The sequence below is a fragment of the Amblyomma americanum genome, chromosome 5, assembly GCF_052857255.1.
Source record: "Amblyomma americanum isolate KBUSLIRL-KWMA chromosome 5, ASM5285725v1, whole genome shotgun sequence".
Classification (NCBI taxonomy): Eukaryota; Metazoa; Arthropoda; class Arachnida; order Ixodida; family Ixodidae; genus Amblyomma; species Amblyomma americanum.
In genome coordinates, this window is record NC_135501.1 from 128477252 (window position 1) to 128497923 (window position 20672).

The window sequence follows — 20672 nt, forward strand, 5'->3', positions numbered from 1 at the left end:
GACACTCCTTGTCCCTTTCGATGAGAGCCTCCGTGTTCTTGGCATCCGTGGCACCTACGATGACCATGACGCTTGATCGGGGCGGGACGCTCACATTTTCATCGAAAACACTTGGGGTAAGATGCTGCTTCATGGCTGTTATCGAATGGATGGCTTTTTCCATTCGCGCTGTGCATTTTGCTGACTACGTAATGAAGGGTCCTCCTGCGGTGTGAATTTGTGGGTTGTCCTAAATGGTCGTGACTTTCCTCAACTGCGCAACAAATATTCCATTCATCACTGATCAATCGGCCCCTGTGTCGAATACAGCGGTAACTTTCAGGTCGTCAATAGCCGCCTTTAAGTCATATGTCCTGACATTTGCGCTGCAGGTCGTCCACAGCGTCGGGACATGTTTTCGGCGGGTATGTGAATTTTGGGTAGGACTTGTCGGGGCTTTTCTGGGTGGCGGTGTCCATTTGAAGTTCGGTCGCCTCATGGTCGAGCTCGTGTTTGTGTGCGGCGTCGGCCTAGCAGATGCGCTGTCTTGATGCGTGCTGGTCGGTGTAGGATTTTCGTCGTTTCGCTGGTGAGCAAGTTTGTCTGCAATGGTCACTTTTTTTTATTTCCCCTGCGGTGGCTGAGGGGATCTTCCGCGCAGAGCCGCTGCGTAGCTGCGGCCCGGCGACGCAAACCGTGACACGGACGGTGATGGTGAGCGGGAGAGACGACTAGATGACACGTACTCCTCTTGACGCAGGTACTTGTCGATATCCCACGGTCTTTGGCCAGGACGGGCTCATGCTGCATTTACAGGGATACCACGCAAGGCCATTTTTTTTGTGTGGGAGCATTGCGGAAGAATGATGCCGTTTTCGCCACAATAGAGGCACAGTGCGCGGCGCTGGTGGGGGTCCTGAGGTCGGCTTTTGTTGGGTGATCTTGCAACTTTATTTATTTATTTGTTTATTTTATTTCTTTAGTTATTTATTTATTTCAAAATACTGCAGGCAGCAGTGCTGCCCGGGCAGGAGAGGGTTACAAAAGGTAAGCTTGCAAAGAACGCTCAAAGGTATTAATGTTAGTACATTCAACAACCGAAGCAGGCAGTCGATTCCATTGTTCGATTGTGAATGGGAAAAAAGATTTTTGGAACTTCTTAGTCCTGGCATTGTATGGCCTTATCACTTTTGTGTGGTTCAGCCTTGATCATCTTTGCGGGCGCTCCACCTGCTCGATGTTTTTTAAATGATACGGATCCCACACAATAGAGGCGTACTCTAGGACTGGTCGAATCATAGTGCGATATGCTACAAGTTTTACGCTCAACGGGGATCTTTTTAATTTCTTGCGTAGGTAGCATAATTTCCTGAATGATTTCGAGCATATATCATTGAGATGCATATCGCATTGAAGATTGGTAGTAATTGTCAGGCCTAGCTATTTAATGGAAGTGACTGCATTTATGCATTGATCTCCAATTTTGAAAGCGTATTGCAGGACATGTTTCTTAGTTGTAATTGTCATTGACGCAATTTTAGAAAAATTGATTTTCATCGCTCTTTGTTCACACCTGTCCGCGGGTTTACATAAATTGGTATTTAGTAGTTGCTGACAGGAAGAATTCTTGATGACGGAACAAATGACACAATCATCGGCAAACAATTTTACAGTGACACCTTCATCAACATTTTGAGCAATATCAATATATATGAGGAACAAAAGCGGTCCCAGCACAGATCCCTGCGGTACACAGGACAGAACATGCAGACACTCAGACTTCACCACATTCAACAAACTGCCTGCTTTTCTGTAGGTGCGCTTGCAACCATCAGATAAAAATGTCTGGCATCCCGATTTCTTTTAGCCTCTCAATAAGCAAGTTCTGCGGCACACAATCAAATGCCTTAGATAAATCCAGGAAAATTGCATCTATTTGTTCGCGATTATCAATGACCAGAGAAAAGTGATTAATTACGGATAATAGCTGCGTTGAAATGGACACGTTTTTACGGAACCCATGCTGAAATTCGACAAAGAAGTTGACTGATTCAAGATATTTGGAAATATGATGAGCTATTATGTGCTCAAGCAATTTGCAACACGTACATATAAGTGAAATAGGCCGGTAGTTTCCAGCATTTATCTTTTCACCGGACTTAAAGACTGGCACTACTATTGCGGCTAACCAGTCACTAGGCAGGCAACATTAATCAAGTGAGGCATTAAAAATCACGTAAAGGTAGTAGAAAATGATCTCAGAGTACCGATGGAGAAAAGCATTAGGAATGCCATCGGCTCGATTTGAAATTTTTGTTTTTATATTTAATAAACGTGCATGTATGCCCTCGCGGATCATAACTAATTTCGGCATCTTAAGACAGGGAGGAAATACATTAACATTAGGGCGATATATGATGAGGTAGAAATCTGAGTGCACGCTCTTTGAAACGTAATATTGAATTCATTAGCAATGTCTTTAAAATCTGAATTAACATTACCACTAATACGTAGCTGATCGACAATCTGCTTACTACCAGAAAGAAATCACCAAAATTTTGCAGTAGAATATTTTATAAAACAAGCAAGGGTATTCTCATAGAAGTTCTTGAGTGTATTTCGCAGTTTGGAAACCAGATCTTTGAGAGCATGCAGGTTAGCCTTACAACCCTTTGATTCCCGTTTCCGTGCTCAGCACCGCTTCCGATGGATGATATCACGGCTGATCCAAGGGTTGTGATGCCTCGTTTTCGTACGCCGGACAGGAATATATCTGTTAATGCATTCCATGACCATATTCCTGAACCTGTTCCAAAGGAGCGAGACGTCACCTCCGTGTTCGAACTTGGGAAATTTGAAGTGCAAGGTATCAAGAACCGATTCGTCATCTCCAGCTGAAATATCAAGAAACGTTTTCAGAGAAGGCAGCACTTTGCTCCCATGTGCGTTTAAATTTATATGGACTGACTTGTGATCAGCGATGCCTTCCGTGATGGACACATTACAATCTTCTGCAAAATTTTGAAGAAATATCAGATCAAGGATCGTTGCAGTTGTTTCTGTCACACGTGTGGGAGAAGTAACCAGCTGTGTTAGGTCATGAGGAAAAGCTGCATCAAGGAGAAGACGTGCACTTTCGGCATCATGCGATTCTGTTATTTTTAAAGAGTTACAATTTATACCGGGCAAGTTTAAATCACCGGCTAGCACAAATTTTTGATTAGGTCTCATTAAGCCTTCAAGATGATCAGTCAGTTTTGCGATGAAGGATACTGGGCTTCGGGGGGATCTATAAACGACGCCGAATAGAGTGAAAAAGTCGCGATAGCTGATATTACACCACATGCTTTCGTGATCTGTAATCTGATCAACTAAGAAGCATTCAATTTCTTTATTCACAATCACAGCCACTCCACACCCTCGCTCATCGCGATCTCGCCTCACTATCTTATAGGAATGGGGCACAATTTCAGAGATTTGGGATGACAGCCATGTTTCAGTAACTGTCAGTATATGGGGATCATGAAGAAAAATAACGTCTTCAAGTTGACTTGCTTTCTTAGCAAGACTTCTTGCATTTAATAAAGAAAAGCGGAGTGATTTGGGGGAGCGGTTGATTGACATTTTTGGGGCAGTGCATACTGCTCATGGCGCTGAGTGGGAGGACGCCTTTGGCTGCGAGCCGCGGCAGCGTAAGTCATGGCCTGGGGCTATGTATCCTTCGAAGTGTCAGTGTCCAAGTGCAAAGTGTCGAAGTGCCAAAGTGCCGAAGTGTCGAAGTGCAAAGTGCCAGTTGCACTTCTCGCACCATATTCATGAGGCTCTCTGCTTGAGCATGTGGGGATGGTGGCAGCAGTCGTAGTAGCTCTTCGCGGACGATTTCGCGGGTAACTCCCCGCAAGTTGTGACTAGGTGGAGGTCGTCGTGTCTGGACCAATTGAAGAGGCATAAGCTGGGCGGTCGTACTGCCGAGTCCGAATGTCGAGGGTCCTCTCGATCGTGCAGGCTCCTTGCATGAATTCCTCGAAAGGTTTTGGCGGCTGGCGGACGAGGCTAGGAAAGTGTTGTTCTTTTACGCACTGCGTAAATAATTGAACTCTCTTATCTGTGATCTCGTGGTCGACGCGTCGAAAAAGGCGCTTCATCTCTTCGACGTATCCGCGGACGGGCTCGTTCGGAAGCTGGATCCCGGACTCGAGTTGTTCGGTTCTTTCTTTCCTTACGATACTGGTGAATACCTTTAAAAGTTGGTTCTTGAATAACTCTCATGCCGCAAGGAATGACTCGTGGTTTTCACACCATGTACGGGCTGAGCCTCTAGGAAAAAAAATACGCCTCCAAGTTGCGCTGCATCATCCCAATTGTTGAATAATGTCATGTGCTCAAAATTGGTCCAGTTATTCTTCGTGGTCTTCGCCTAGGGATGTATTGAAAGGTGGCGGCACCCGCGGCTGCTGCAGTATGATTGGGGCGGCATCTTAGATGAAGTTGTGAAGCTCGTAGCATCGTCTTTATTTGTCGGGTGCGGTCCGGCAGGGTCTCGAACTCACGACTGCTCTCCCTGGAGACGTCGGCTGGCTCAGTCAACTGGCGGCTCGTGCTCCGGTGCGAAGCGCAGAGGGCTGGCGTCACGACTTTCAGGGGGTGTCCGATACATGGACGGCAACCCCGTACCTCCACTAGATGTGCATAATGGTGACGGCAGTCCGGCATGCAGGAAGATATCGAAAAGGTTTACGAACGAAATTTTTTATTAGGCTGACTTGCGCCCAAAATGAGTAGGCGGTGACGTAGCAACAAGCCTGCTTGGCGGGCGTCGAACGGAATTCCCGCAGTTCTCGGCCATGATGTGTTCAAAGCTGTAAGCGAACGTTCGAGATGCGGCGTGCAAAGTTAACACAACACTTTGGAACAACGTACAATCAGCTCCGCCTGGAAGAAATCAGTGTAGATAAATCTTGTCGCGTCGTGCAAGCAAAGCGATAAAGCAACGTGCGGCAGCATTGAAGAATGACGAAGCAGTATATAGACTCGCGGCAATATTCTGTGCATTACTTGCACTATTTCGTACAGTGTAGAAAGTGCAGCGCATAATAAAGTTTTGCCAAACAAAAATGTTTCACGGTACACTGCATGCCAGCATACCAGCATATACCCTGCATGCCAGCACTGCCATGACGGGACACATGGCACCGAAAACTATATATTATGGGAATGCACTAGCAAACCCCCTCCGACTACACACTTGCCAGGTCCTTCGGAGGAGGAATCGGAGAAGCTGTTCCTTCCTCAAATATTCCTCAAATCTTGGTGTGCATCCGAACCCCAATTTAAGGGAAGGGGTAAAAAATATGGAAAGGCATACAAGTGAGGGTGTTCGACGTAATGTGTCTGGAAGGGCGTCATAAAATCTATCAACGTTTCTAGATAGTACTCTAACACATTCCCCTTAAGATATTTTCAACGTGCACACACATAATCCCCTCGGAAGTTGGTGCAAACGAAACAGGTTAACTGAACGCCTTGATCCGACCAATGGCTTATCGAAATGCAAAAGTAGAGCTCGAAAAGATGGGACAAAACGCAACTGCAGCGTCAGCACTATCTTTCAAACATAAACATTAACTGGCCAAAGAGAAAGGAATTACGAGACGGCTACTCTTATATCTAAGTAATCTGCAATTCGCTGATGAGATTGCCTTGCTGAGCCACTCAGGAAATGAACTGCAAAGCACGATCAATGAGTTAGATAGGCAAAGCAGCACGGTGAAGCTAAAAACGAACATACGGAAAACAAATTTAATGTTAAACAGTCTCGCAAGGGAACAGCAGTTCACAATTGGAAGTGAGGTGCTGGAAGTGGTAGGGGAAAACGACTACTTAGGCAGGTAGAGACCACTGATCAGGATCAGGGAAGCGAAATAATTAGAAGAATAACAAGAGGATGAAACATATGGCAGGTTCTCTCCGATTATGAATGGAAGTTTACCAGTATCCTTCAAGAAAGAGATGTACAATAGCTGTATCTTAGCTGTGATAGCTGTGATATGTGACAGAAACGCGTAGGCTAAGGAAAGGATTCAGCGGAGGTTGAAGACAATGCAACGAACTATTTAAAGAAAGATGGTAAGTGTAATTTTAAAAGACCGGAAGTGATCAGAGTGGGTGAGGGAACATCGTAACGACATCCTAGTGGGAATCACGAGGAATGCATGGGCTTGAGAAGGGCATGTAACGCGAAGGCAAATAACCGCTGGTCCTTAAGGGGTGAATTCCAAGAGAATTCAACCGTAGCAGGGGTGGCAGAAGGTTAGATGGGCGAATTGGATTAAGATATTTGCGGGGATAGGCTGGCCGCAGCTGGCAGAAGACAGGGATCATAGGAGAGACGTGGAAGATGCTTTTGTCCTGCAGTGGGTGTAGTCAGGCTGATGATGATAATTACTCTTATCGTGTTCGCGTTCTGTTCTCGCCAGCGCGCTTCAAGCAAGGAGAACTCGAACAAATCCAAGAGAAAGTCCTGCGAAGCGCCAAACTGGTGTTGCAGAAAATATGAGAATCCGGAGGAAGAAAATTTTCAGGATCCCACAAATGGATAACAGCTCTGCCCAAAGGCTTCATCGTCATTATCAACATCGCGGCATTATAGAAATCAATCAAAACGACCCTTTATTTTTCTTCGGAGTATCAAGACTGACAAGACTGAAGATTCAGCTCGTTTTTCCGTGTGTGGTCTGTGTGCAGGGTGCGCTGAAGCCATGTGCTCAGCTTGTAACGTTTTGTAAATGAGATGCAGGATATGACAAAGAAGAAGGGTAACACCGCACCCCTATGCCACTACACCTCGGCCAATTCGCCCATGTGCGTACGCGCAATGTTTTTAGAGGAAGAAGAAGTTTTATTCCGCCACAAAACAACCGCCACCACCTTCCGGGGCTCGCGGCTGCACAAACAACTTACATAAGGTAATTACGAATGTAAGAAGACGCCATCAGGCGGTACGACAATAACCCACAGTCTGTGTGATAGATTGATCGATTGTTCGACTGGAACCTGCCCTTACAGTGGGTACACGCAACTTCTGGATTTAAGGACAACATATCTGCCACGCTCTTTCTCGGTCTGGCAAGGGGCACCAAGCCCAGTTCCTCAGACTGCAGCCCATGGGTAAGCCTGGTTACATTTTATCTCGCTGCCCCCTCCCCTCCCTCCTCATAAACAAGTATACTCGTGAGGATCGAGGAGGACACGTTCTGAAGCTGGAAAACTTTATATCTACAAATAAATCCTCCTCTTCTCTCTATTCTTACGTAGCTCAGCTTTTGTGTGTATGCAGAGGACGACCGTTCTCTGGGCGTCCTGGCACATAACCGCAAAAAAACGTGATATACTTGTCAAGCTGCCGTGTGTACTTGTATACGAAAGCTGGACGAATTAATAGAACGCGGTGAGTGGTCAGAACATGTTTAGGCTCGTCGGCAGCCGCCAGTGAGCAAATGGCCTGGTCGCTTCTCACGGAAGCTTGAAACAAGCAGCTATGTGAGCAAACAAGAGCTACCAGTTCCAGCAAACCAAATGGGTGCGAAATGGAAAGTGGAGAATTGGAGCCTCTGGAGGAACTCCCTACACAGCTATGACAATGATGAGTCATGATTTGCAACGGGGTCATGATATTATACAAGGGCTTGATTTTAGTGAGCGATGAAACAATAAATAAATCACGTCCATTTTTAGTCACATGGACTATCTATGTTTCATGAGTCCTTCATGTCGATTACTAGCATTATCTCTTATATGACACAATAACTTGGTGTTTTGATGCATGCGCGCTGGGATCTACAGGCTCCCTTACCACCGCCATAGCGCAACTGTTTTGTCATTATCATGTAATTTCTGGCCAATGACGCGATCTTCACAAAATAAGCCCTTCCCTGCTGACGCTGCCTATATACCTTGTGACAGCGCGCTCTATATGCCAGACCTTACTAAGAGTGTATAGATACTTGCTTACGTGTATCCATAGTTTGTCGGCTGTCTATAGACAAGAGTCAACTAACATTGTACGGCCATAAACTTACAGATTGTCTATCGACTGCCTATAGGATTTGTACTGTCCATAGACTGGTCTATAGGATTTGTCTATGGAAAGTGTATAGCTTTCACTGAAAACGGTACATGGACAGTACAGATACTCTTAACGAAATTTTTGTAAAAGCGGTGTCTCTTATAGGGCTGACATGAGGCTATAATGTGCTTAATTGAAAAAGGTCTATTCCAAAAGAGAGATTAATATATGAGCCAAGTTACGTTTCCGCCCGCACCGACCACCCACTAAAAGTGCACGAGTACAATTCCCTAATTAACACATTCAAATATAGTTTTTTCCCGTGAACAATACATGATTGGAACAGACTGCCGCACAAATTGCTGCTTCCCCTGCTACATCTTTTTACAACGCGTTGCAAAATCACCTGTGAATATCATTGTATTCAATTAACATGACTGTTAGGGTCACTGTTAATATCAGTACAGCAATATTTCTTATCCTAGTGCGTTGTGTTCTAGTTCTGCCTTTCCTCCTATAGTTCATAGGTTTTATCGGTATATTGAAACATGTGCCTCAATTACTGTAGTTCTTCTTTTGCTTTTATGATGTTTCCTCCTTACAAGAATGCTCTAATGGGAGCGCGATAGGTATTTTGTATAAATAAAAACTACAGTGCGCTTAAGGCACACCTCACGCCGCGATATTTGGTTGGGCGTGGTTCGTTAAGATCATCTTGTTTATGAGAACAGGGCTAAAGGTATTACTGGTAGCAAAAAACTACAGAGAATGTTTGCGAAACCCCTGATTTGTGCTACGTAGAAGCGACGATGAGCGCGCATTGTCGGGGGACGGAGCGCTCGCGCTGGGCCAACTGCGGACGCGCAAGAGACGATTTAGCTCGCTGCAGAACCATCGGATAAGTTCCACGTAGAAGAGGACGAAGAGAGGGCAGTGCTGCGGGACGGAGCGTTCGCCATAGGCGCAGGGAGAACGCGACAACGGACTATTTCGCTTGGGGTTGGTACTCATAAGATTAGTGCTTACTCATTAAAAAAAATTCTTGTGAGCCATTGTCTCGCGAAAAACGTACGAGCTGTTATTCCTTTATTACTCTAGATCTATCACAGACTGCGACTTTGGTTCCAGATACTATTTCGTACTTGAAAATAGTACAGAGCAACTGAGGGATTGGAACACAGGTGGTAGAGTAGGTAGAAGACCTCTCCTTGTATTGCCTACTATATGACTGTGTCTTGTGCCTTCGTACTGACTGACCGTGCAGCCCTGTCCCGTGCATAATGTCGGACAGCTGTGGACGCATTTCCAAAAGACTCGAAAGCAAAGCGCGCCTAGACGACAGCGTTTTCGCGGCAAACGACGAAGAAGATAAGGAACGCCAATTACGGAGCATGCTAAGGTGGAATGTTGCGGACCTCGGATATCATTTTCTGGACATAATTTCTCCTCCCTGATATTTTGGCGACATCTGCGATTTCTTCCTTACTGTACAGTTATAACATGGAGAAGAATAGCTAGAGATTTTTGCATTATTTTTTCTTCCCTCTTGCAGGTGACCAGTCAGTGGTGTTAAAACCGGAGCCGGTGCCGGCGCTGGCGCCGACAGGGGAGCGTGAGTTCTGTCATAGTGACAGCTTGATTGTAGAAGTGTGAATATAATTGAAGCATCCATAACGCCATACCTGCATGTCGCCATGATGTCATCAATAGAAAAAACCTGCTGTGGTGGGCAACAGGCCTCAACCTATACATGATTCGATTCAACATCAGTTGCAGCAACGGCAGTGGTACTGGTAGTGGGAGTAGTAGTGACAGTAGTGGTCGTGGTGGCGGTGGTGGTGGTGGTAGTAGTAGTAGTAGTAGTAGTAGCAGTAGTGGTAGTAGTAGGAGTAGCAGCTGTAGTAGCAGTAGCAGTAGCAGCAGCAGCAGCAGCAGTAGTAGTAGTAGTAGTGGTAATAGTAGTAGCAGTAATATCAGTAGTATTAGAGTAGTAGTATTTATATATAAAATGTTGGAGCCCGAGCGCCAAGCAAAGTGGGCAATATTGCAAAACAGCCAAAGAGATAACAATTGCCAGCTCATAAAAATTCATCCAATAACGCTCTTCACAAACAATCTGACATGCGGATGAAGAACATAGAGGCAACAAGGGAAAAACTGCATTGCCATAGCATAAAAGCAGAGAAAAGTAAAAAAATAAACACCGCAGGGCGCAGACAGCCAAGTAGTAAGAAAACATTTTCTTGGAACAGCCGAGTTTGTGAACAGCGGAGACATGAAAATGGATAATCAGGTAATAATGTTGCATGCCAGGGAAAGAATGACAATTTACTACCTCTGCTTTGCATTGTCGTTGTCTTTTTGTTGTTGACATGGAGAGGGACTTTCCTTTTCTTTGTTGTATGTATTTTTTCTCCACATCTGTAAAGGCCCTTCTTGGGCTGACAGTATCAATAAACAAACAACAAACAAACACTAACTCAGATGAGAGAAAGCATGCGCTCTTCAAAATCGACAAAATCACGCGCATCAAAACACTGCTGGCGGTTTAGCATAGCTAAGCACGGAATATTGCGCGAAAACAGGATTTTTCAGGCAATGGCGTTGAATGCGGAAAATATTTATGGGCAGATACACTTGCAGGAGGTTATGCGCAAGCTGACGTAGAGGGGGCCAGCCCCTACAAGTAATATGAACACCAAAGCCATGGAGAAGAAAGCGAGATTGAGGTGTCCATTCACCCAGGGAGCCAGTTGTGCTCTTTTTTTTTGTCAATATCAACAGACTTTACAACGTTGTCCACGCTAAAGCCAATGAACACGCCGGTGGCCCACTTGTTTTCTTCGGTTTGGTTTTTGAGGGAAGGAAGTGACGAAGTAACTGTCTGACATATCTCGGTGGACAACCAAACCATGCCGTAAGAGAAGGGATAGAGAAGGGAGTGTAAGAAGAAAGGAATTAAGAGGAAATTGAAAATTGGTTAATGAGGAAACTAAATGGCGCGTTATCGGTCTCACATATCGGTGGACACCGACTTGCTTGCTTGCTGTTGTCAGAAAGAATGAAAAGGAAAGTGCACGGGCCTGCCCACTGGCTCAAGCTGAGCCACAATCGCTGCCGCGTGCTGAAAGTAGGAGAGTTAAAGGATAAGATAGAAAAGATTGAAATAAAAGACGCGTGCTATTATGTGGACAAGGGAACTATGCTTTAAGGGAGGTATTAAAGGAGGGAATGAGAGAAGATATATCACCTGGCTGCTACACCACCACCGCTGGTCCACTTTAAGGTCTAATTGCGGCGCCGATGAACTTAGCTTGACTAGGCCAGTAAAGCTTTCAATTTAATACGTGAGCTAGCAAGCTATTACACTGAGCGATACTACGGGCAAAGGGAGAGTTTTTAAAGAGTTTCGTGCGGGTGACGTGTGGCGTGAGGCTGTGGTCACGAATGTAGCTAGTATGTTGGGTTAAACGTGGTCGCAGGTAGTCGCCGCAGCTGAAAGGAAACTGTTTATAATAAAGTGAGAAAATAAATTTTAGCCTGCCGAGTGATCCTGCTTTTTTTGAAGGATGGAATATTGTTTGCGGCCATGAGATCAAATGGTGAAGTATGCCTCGGTTGAAAATGAAGCGCACTTCTTGTCTTTGTACCATCTCCACGTAATACTCATCTTTTATTTTAAATATAGATCCATCATACAATAGCATACTCAAGTTTAGGTCTTATATGTGTGTTATAAGCTAATAGCTATATGGGTTGTGGGGCAGACTTTAAATTGCGTCGGCGAAAGCCAATCATTTTTCGGAAGCCGCATCGCAAATTGTTTCGGTGTGGCTGGCCCAGCGTAGATGCCTATTTAAGGTTACGCTCAGGTACTTGTCATTATCGACGTGCAATCAATTCTCGCGGTTGAATGCCTAGGTAACCTGTAATGGTTTTTTTCTTACTCGTGACCTGTATCGATTTGCATTACTCATTGCAAAGGACCAATCTGAATCTGCATTAAGGCTTGTTTGCACTCATTCTTTATCCTGGTGACTATATATATTAGGTTGAAAAGAACACAGTCAACTTCAATTAACCTATTATTTATGGCAGTGGCGTCAATGGCCGTGACGATGTCATTGATGTAGTTTGAGCAGTAGTGATTGAAGTACGAAGGCAGAAGTTGTCTGCAAAAGAGAAAAGAGGGTGGAGGGGGACGCCGCATGCATTGAAGCCGCCTTCCAGAGCAGTGCGAACCTCAGATCAAGACGGACGAGAAGTAAGGAAGAATAATGCGCCAGACCCTCGGAATAATAGATTATGAACACGTACAGCACAACGTGATTAAAAGAGTGGCGCTTTCAATTCGGCCAAGTAGGGCAAACTATTTTTCCTTTTGTTATGTTCATTTACCCCTAAGAAAAATAAAGCTGCCGGTATGATGAGCCAATAGGGTAGCTAAGCTGAGGTATTTCCTTCGGCCTTCTTGGAAGAATAGACTGTGCTAGAACATCTTAGTTTTATTAGGTTCAGGATAACTTCATCAAATTGCGTTACACTGTACAAGTGCAATATAAGGTAGGAACAAAATGAAACGGAAGACAGAAAGAAACTCGAAATTGGCGAAAGTCTTTATTAAAAATGGAGTTATAGAGCCGAGGGACAGGTTTGCGTTCAGGCCAAATGCCTTAGGCCGCTGGGCCTCTGCTGATAACATTTGCTGCGTTATGAATGGATAAAATTTCCAACACTGATCGGACCTCAAGTTGCATGTCATTTCAGAATCGAAGCGATGCTGCGTCACTTTAATCGTTCTCTTGCTTTTCAGAGCCGCCAGCAGCGCCACGAGGCGGTGAGTCAGCACTTTAGAGATGAGCTGAAAAATCGTTATCATCGCATCATTCTTCGCGATCATCATCATCAGCAGCAGCCTAGGTTATCGCCACTGCAAGAAAAAAGAGTTCTCCCGACGGCCTCGAATCTAATCAGCCCTCTTCCAGCAAATCAGCTTAATCCCAAGCGCCCAACTATTTGTCGACCCTGACCCCTGACTCCACCTCTTTCTTGGATCACCTATTTATTAGTGCGATAGCATTAAAATTGCCGTCTTGCAAAAAGCATCCGGTTTCTTCGTATCGAAATTCCCTCATTGGATGAGAGGGCCGTGACGTCATGTTTACAGCAAAATTTAAAGTGTGAGGAGTAGAATGTTCAATTACCTTCCATTAGAATATTATATGGGGTTATGCTATAACCTGACCTGATATTCCAGCTTTGTCCACCTACTTATACCAACAAATCCGCACAGTTCAGTAACTAACACTTACTTAATCCTCACTGAATAACCTTATTTCAATTTGTGGAGCAAGCTGCTTCCAAACTTGGAGGTCCTTGGACTATTCAGGAGTGTGGGCAACTTTTAAATACTGTCGCATTTTCTTCTTTAAGGATATTATTCTTAAGTCCCTAAGTCTTGGCAGTATACAATCTGCGGTCTCGAGTAACTAATAGGAATGCAAGGCTTCTTAGGCTGTGAAAAAAGCGAGAAGGGAAGGCTGAGAAAAAGTGAGCATATAAGCCTAAATAGTGCTGCCCAGCGTGCGAGAATCAGCTGCAGCCAGTTAAATCTGTATGCCCCGTTAATTTCAGCAACATTTATTTCTTTCGACTTTGTTCTGTATCGTAATTTGATTAACTTTGCCCCTACCTACCACTATTCGCGGTGCCCCAGCGTGGTTCTCAATTGAATGTTAAGCTCTGTCATGTCAAAATGGGCCGCACAGCGAGCTCACCAGCGATGCAAGCATTATGTACTTTTTTCGGTTGTATCTGGGTGGGCTACACTTCATAACCTGAGTGTGCCCTCTAATTACCCAAGCAGCATAAGTGATCGCCCCAACATTAGAAAGAGATGGTTTTACTCTACTCCTTCGTGGGACCGGCCTTTGTCAATATATGTCTAATTTTGGACCACTTACCTGCCCTGCTTGGGTAGCTACTCCTGCGCAGTTGCATTCTTACTGCCATTCCTTTTCCATGACCTTTATCATTGGTCACTAACGTTGCACTTTGCGCGTTTGCGTCCTCAAACAATTCCCTCAACCACTCCCCCGAGTTACTGCACAACTATTTTACCATGATGCTAAGTTTATTAACACTTATGCCAAGCTTTTTCTAATGATACGCGATGAATATTTCCCAGAAAAACGAGGTGGAAAATAGCGGATGGATTATGCCACGCCACCTGATATCTGCGTACGGTAGAGGCATGCCGTGGGGGTGGTGGGGGGGGGGGGAGGTTGGAACACTTAGAGATAACACTCACCCTAGCCTACACTACTGACGTATAACAGGCTTAATAAATCAATTACAATGAAAAATAGGATGGCTCAAAACATGGAAAGAGGATTATCGTACAACCTTAAGTAACTATAAAGGAGCAAAGAGTGAAGTGGACAGAGATCTTTGATCATCTCATTCATTTCGTAGAGTGCTGAGGTAGCTGCGCAATGCGATAGCATTACAATCTACTGATTCCTTTCAGGAGGTGATTACGCTTCCGGTCTGGTGACATTTCCTCCAGCCAATTGGCGAATTTAATGTGCAACGGCACAGTTTTTTTCGCGATTTCTTCTGGCGTCTAAATGAGGAGGTGTGAAAACCAGCTGTGGAAGCGTGCATATTGCCCTTGTGCGCGCCAAAGCCGCAATGCGGCACTGATTCCCTTGGCGTGGCTGCATTGAGCGCACTGCTGGAGCTAAAATTCTCCTCCTGAGAGTTAAATGGTCAGTTTCACGTTTCGCAGCACTCTTCCTTGGCATACCCTCACAAAACCTTCTTTAGACAGTCTATACACTGCCATAGACTTCTGTGTATAAAGTTTATAGACTCTATAGACGAACCCTAGAGAACAGTCCTTAAGTACTATTAATCCTATAGACAGTGTATAGACAATCTGTAGATACATGGCCACACACTTCTAGTAGAATTTTGCCTATAGACAGTCTATAGACTATGAGTAGACAAAAATATCTGTAGGAAGGCAATATAGTCTATACGAAGGCCATAGACTGTAAATGATCATTTACCCTTGTCAATAAATATCCTGTTCAAGGGCCCCAACCCTTCGCGCATATTCGACGAGTTTCGGGCACTTGTACACAACCATTCCTTAGAAGGACCTTGAAGGTAATTTTTCCTGCGCATTGAACAGGCTCGAATCATGTGTGCTGCAGCGCCTGTAAACTTCACCGTTATATAACCTAAAGGAGGGTCGATGTACTTCGTAGGAGAATTTGCGGTGCTTGGATGTGCGTAAAAATGAAATAAAAATAATCGAGGCAGTCACGAAAAACAATCACCTGCAATGTCTGAAGGTCGACGGGAAATGCAAACTCCATCCGGTGGTGACAATACCCAGCCGCTTGGTCACGAGGCGGCACAGCAATTTATATTTTTCTGACAACGCATCCGCAGACAGTATTTAATTTGCATATTTGGCAAGTGCGGGCATATTTGAAGCATGCATTTGACGCTTCTGTAAGCAATGCACGCAAAACAACAATGAAGGTAAACATCTCATCAGTAAATATTGAGAGTAAATAAAGAGATGGTATGTTGGGAACTCTTCAAACACAAATTAAAATATGATAGGCGCGTGTTCCGATCATTGCACTAGCGCCAACGTTGGAATGTTGGTACAGAGGTATAACGTATTACTACCCCAATACTCAATAGGGTTCGTAAAAATTTATAATTTATAATTTATATTGTATAATTTATAATTTTATAATCTAGGTTTTCACAGTCACGGCCATATTGCATGTAAGGTGTAAAACACAGTGCCATGTTGTGAGCCAGTGGTCGAGCAGCACATGGCTTTGTCTTTTTATTCTTCGCAGCATGTATCACACATGCAGTAGTGATGTAAAATCGCTGTAGTGATTCATAATATTAACCAAGCGTCGACACGCGTGGGGCACACGTCCAATTTATTGGAAGCGGTCGAGAGAAAGTAGCATAAAAAAATGCTTGAATCAGTTTTGCTTCGTTCCTTACCAGTGCATCTGGTAAATAATCAAAAATAAGGGTCATTAACCAGTTTACTTAAAGCTACAGCGCTTCAGTAACGTGAATTAGTGGTCGGTTCTACCTTTGGTTTTGGCGTCCATGTTATGGTTGTAGCGCTATAGTTGGGTACAACTTAGAACAAAGAGCAGTTAACACCGGGCCTCGCACGGCAGAGTATTTTATTACTACGCTAGCCAATCACAACAGTAAACGAAATCAGCTGTTTAATGTTTGAGTTTATTAAACGAATCATTTATCCAAATTTTAGACCTTATAACTTTATCTTGCGATTCGCTTCTTGTCTAGGTGACAAGAAAAGTCCTCACTACGGACAACTATTTCTCGCAAAGGAATTCTGTGCGACGGCCCTAAATGCGGGCTGAGCTTCACTGCAGATTTAAGTTGTATCCGAGTATGAGTATGTTGCTCGATATCCCTTCCTATATTGATGTTGAGCGAGCGCGGTCGTTACATTGAGGTATCACAACAGTATAAAAAAAAAGGCTATGAAAGTGTTTAGTACACTGCCTGATAACCTGTTTCATAACTGGAGACTGGAGGGGCGAACTGACTCATTTGGAGTTGGTAGTTGCTCTTGTTATTTGCCTGCATCATTAGTAATGCCCCACTTATATGCATTGTTGTGAGCTGTTGCATATTTCTGCAAGGCATCGGACGGTGAATAGGAGAAAACCAGTTCATTGTTGCATAGATACGTGGCTCTATATTCTAAGATTTTTTTCCGGATTTGCTTTTCTATACATTCACCCCTAGGTACTGCTACCTCTTACGTCAGTGCTGCCTTCACTGTGCACAGTAGTTAAAAAGGCAGAGTCAAAGGCAATGAGAAAAAAGTTAAAACGTAGATCTTCAAAACAGATTATCTTAGAGGAGGACCCCATCTCTCTTAAACGAAATGATTTAGGGTAAACGGCAAAAAATTGCATTTCTTCAACGTGACAGAATGGTTGCAAATTTTTCGGGGTCCCTCCACAGCTTTGGCATGAATTACGTGCAGGTGAAGTTACTTCACGATAGTTACTTCATTTATTTGACATGGAACTAGTGTTTTATCCACCTGTGTGTCTTTCTGCACTTATCCGTATGGTGCGGTTACTAGTGGCCCTTATGAACGGATCCTGCCGTGCTTCCGTTTTCAGGAAACGCGGAGTAAGTACAACTTTCCTGTGGGAAACATTTTATTTGGCATATTTGTTTCATTTACACGAAAATATAAGAAACCAAAAATTGGCAGGGAAAGGCGACATAGCAGAGGCACACAATGTCGTTCCGGTGTTAGTCCCGCATCTGCAACAAAAGAACAAGCAAATGCAGCAAAGCACACTCCCAAAAAACAATGACAACAGAACCTTAGCAGGATGCGTTGTTGGGCAAGTTGGTTCATTGCAATAGGAAACATTGGTTGCGCTTTCTAGAGAATCACATGTAAGAAGACAGGATAGGCGCTGACTAACAACTGAGGTTTATTCCAGAAAAAACACATATATCATACTATACCAGCGCAGGCGCATCAGGGTATCAGCAGCGTAACAAAAGAACAACCCAAAATCAGAAAAAAAACCAAAGGCGTGGCTCACCTAAAGATACTATCAAGAAAACGTGCCTCCCTATTGTAAAGTATGACTGATGTGTCTCTGATGCATGCTTGTCCTTGCTTTTTTATATAATATGACTCAAGAAGTTCACGTGCTTTTTCATTACTGCACTTGCGCAGGATCTTAACTTGGTGGAGCAGGGGCCTGCATTTATGTTCTAAGCAGTGCATGGGTAAATGACGTTGCTCCTGGTTTAAAATTGATCTTTCGTGTTCTCGGATTCGCACGTTCAAACATCGGCCCGTCTGGCCTATGTAGGTTTTGCCGCATGTCAGGGGAATCTGATAAAAAACGCCAACTTGGCAATCTGAATAGCGGATCTTGTGTTTCACGCCGCAGCCACCTTGTTTCGTTCTGGCGTGAAGTCTCCCAATGCGGGCGCAAAGGCGACTCAGCTTGCAGGGAGCCGAGAAAACGAGTGGGACACCATGCTTGGTTGCTATCTTCTTCAGATTATGTGCAGTTCTATGAACATATGGAATTACAGCTGGCTTTGAAGTTTTGTTGGCAACATCAGAGTTTACTTTTTGGGGCGCTTTTAGCCTCTATTCGAGCGTTTCAACCACTGCCAACACAACCACATTGGGGAAGCCAGCCTCTTACAGCCTGGAAATTTGCATGTTGAAGCTAGCCTGCATGGCATGCGTACATGACGTCTTCAAATATTGCTCAATAATCTGTTTAGCAATGGCCCTTTTGGTGATTTCAGAGTGGGCTGAATCATATGGTAATAGTTGTTTTTGTGTGCGAGGGCAGAAACAGCTACAAACGTGCTCTTTTCCAAAGGTAAGTTTGAGGTCAAGGAACTGCAGAGTGTTATTAACAGGGAGATCATGTGTAAAGGTTAGACCTAAGGTACTATTCTCAAAGAGATTTAAAATGTCTGCAAAGGCATCGTCATACATACAATCATTTCGTACTTTCAGCAGCACAAGAAAATCGTCAACATACCTGAAAACGTGTTCTACTTTGTCTTTGTCAAGTACGCCATACACGGTGCGGTCAATACTCGATAAAAAGATATTGCATAAAACTGGTGCCACGCACGACCCACTGCACACTCCCTGTCGCTGCAAAAAGGTTTGGTTGTCAAAGGTTATAAAAGTGGCACTGAGATAGAATTCTAAAAGAGCCAGGAAACTGTCTACCGAAATGCCTGCTGAGTTTTGGAAATCAATGACATCATTAGCTTCAATGCAGCTACGCACTGATTCAAAAAGTGGCTGGTGAGGTATGGAGTAGAATAAATCTTCTACATCAACTGGCAGCCCAAATCCGATTTAGTCAACTGTCTGCTGAAGCGAAAAAACATCTGAATTCTTCGTGGCAAAAGGATCACCAATATGCAACATGTTCAAATGCTTCTGCAGAAAGATACTAATTTCGTGTTGCCATGTGCCTTTCTCGCTAACAATGGCTCTGAAGGGTACATCAGCCTTGTGCGTTTTAGCGGAAAAAAACACAGACAGGCTGTCGTTCTTGCTGTTGTTAACAACATGAGACAGTTTGGCTAGCTCTAGCTTATCGCATAAAGAGATTGCGGCTTGCTTTACGCGAGAACGCTTCACGGGTACCTTTTTAGAGTTCTTGAGCACAGCTGCAGTTGCTTTTTCGTTGAAAAGTCCGGAGGGCAGAACGACGAATCCACCTTCTTTGTCAGATTTATTGAGCTGGAGGTCATTGCTTACGAAGAAGTCGTAAACAAAGCTTGTTGGGTCTTTCTTGTAAACAGTCTTGTTCACTGATTTTTCCAAGCTGTCGACGCCGTCCAATAGGCACCTTTCCTCGTCTTCCGGACCTGCTTTCCTTGATAATTGGCGATTCATGGCTAGCCATTCATGGGGTGCCAATGTTGGTTCGAAGCAAAATTTCGGGCCTTTGCGAAGTAGTGACTAAACTTCGACGGTCAGGGACCGCAGCTCCACCCACACACACCAGGTTACCTCGCTGGTGTTTGCTCTTTTTTTCCAAGCGGGGAAGTACCAGGTTGAGCGTTTGCCTCCCACTCTAAAATCACCAAAAGGGCCATTGCTAAACAGATTATTGAGCAATCTTTGAAGAAGTCATGTACGCATGCCATGCAGGCTAGGTTCGACATGCAAATTTCCAGGCTGAAAGAGGCTGGCTTCCCCGATGTGGTTGTGCTGGCAGTGGTTGAAACGCTCGAAAAGAGGCTAAAAGCGCCCCAAAAAGTAAACTCTGATGTTGCCAACAAAACTTCAAAGCCAGTTGTAATTCCATATGTTCATAGAACTGCACATAATCTGAAGAACATAGCAACCAAGCATGGTGTCCCACTCGTTTTCTCGGCTCCCTGCAAGCTGAGTCGCCTTTGCGACCGCATTGGGAGACTTCACGCCAGAACGAAACAAGGTGGCTGCGGCGTGAAACACAAGATCCGCTATTTAGATTGCCAAGTTGGCGTTGTTTATCAGATTTCCCTGACATGCGGCAAAACCTACATAGGCCAGACGGGCCGATGTTTGAACGTGCGAATCCGAGAACACGAAAGATCAATTTTAAACCAGGAGCAACGTCATTTACCCACGCACTGCTTAGAACATAAATGCAGGCCCCTGCTCCACCAAGTTAAGATCCTGCGCAAGTGCAGTAATGAAAAAGCACGTGAACTTCTTGAGTCATATTATATAAAAAAGCAAGGACAAGCATGCATCAGAGACACATCAGTCATACTTTACAATAGGGAGGCACGTTTTCTTGATAGTATGTTTAGGTGAGCCACGCCTTTGGTTTTTTTTTTCTGATTTTGGGTTGTTCTTTTCTTACGCTGCTGATACCCTGATGCGCCTGCGCTGGTATGGTATGATATATAAGTGTTTGTTCTGGAATAAACCTCAGTTGTTAGTTACCGCCTGTCCTGTCTTCTTACATGTGATTGTCTTGAAAGCGCAACCAATGTTTCCTATAACAGAACCTTGGCTTTCACACAGAATCGC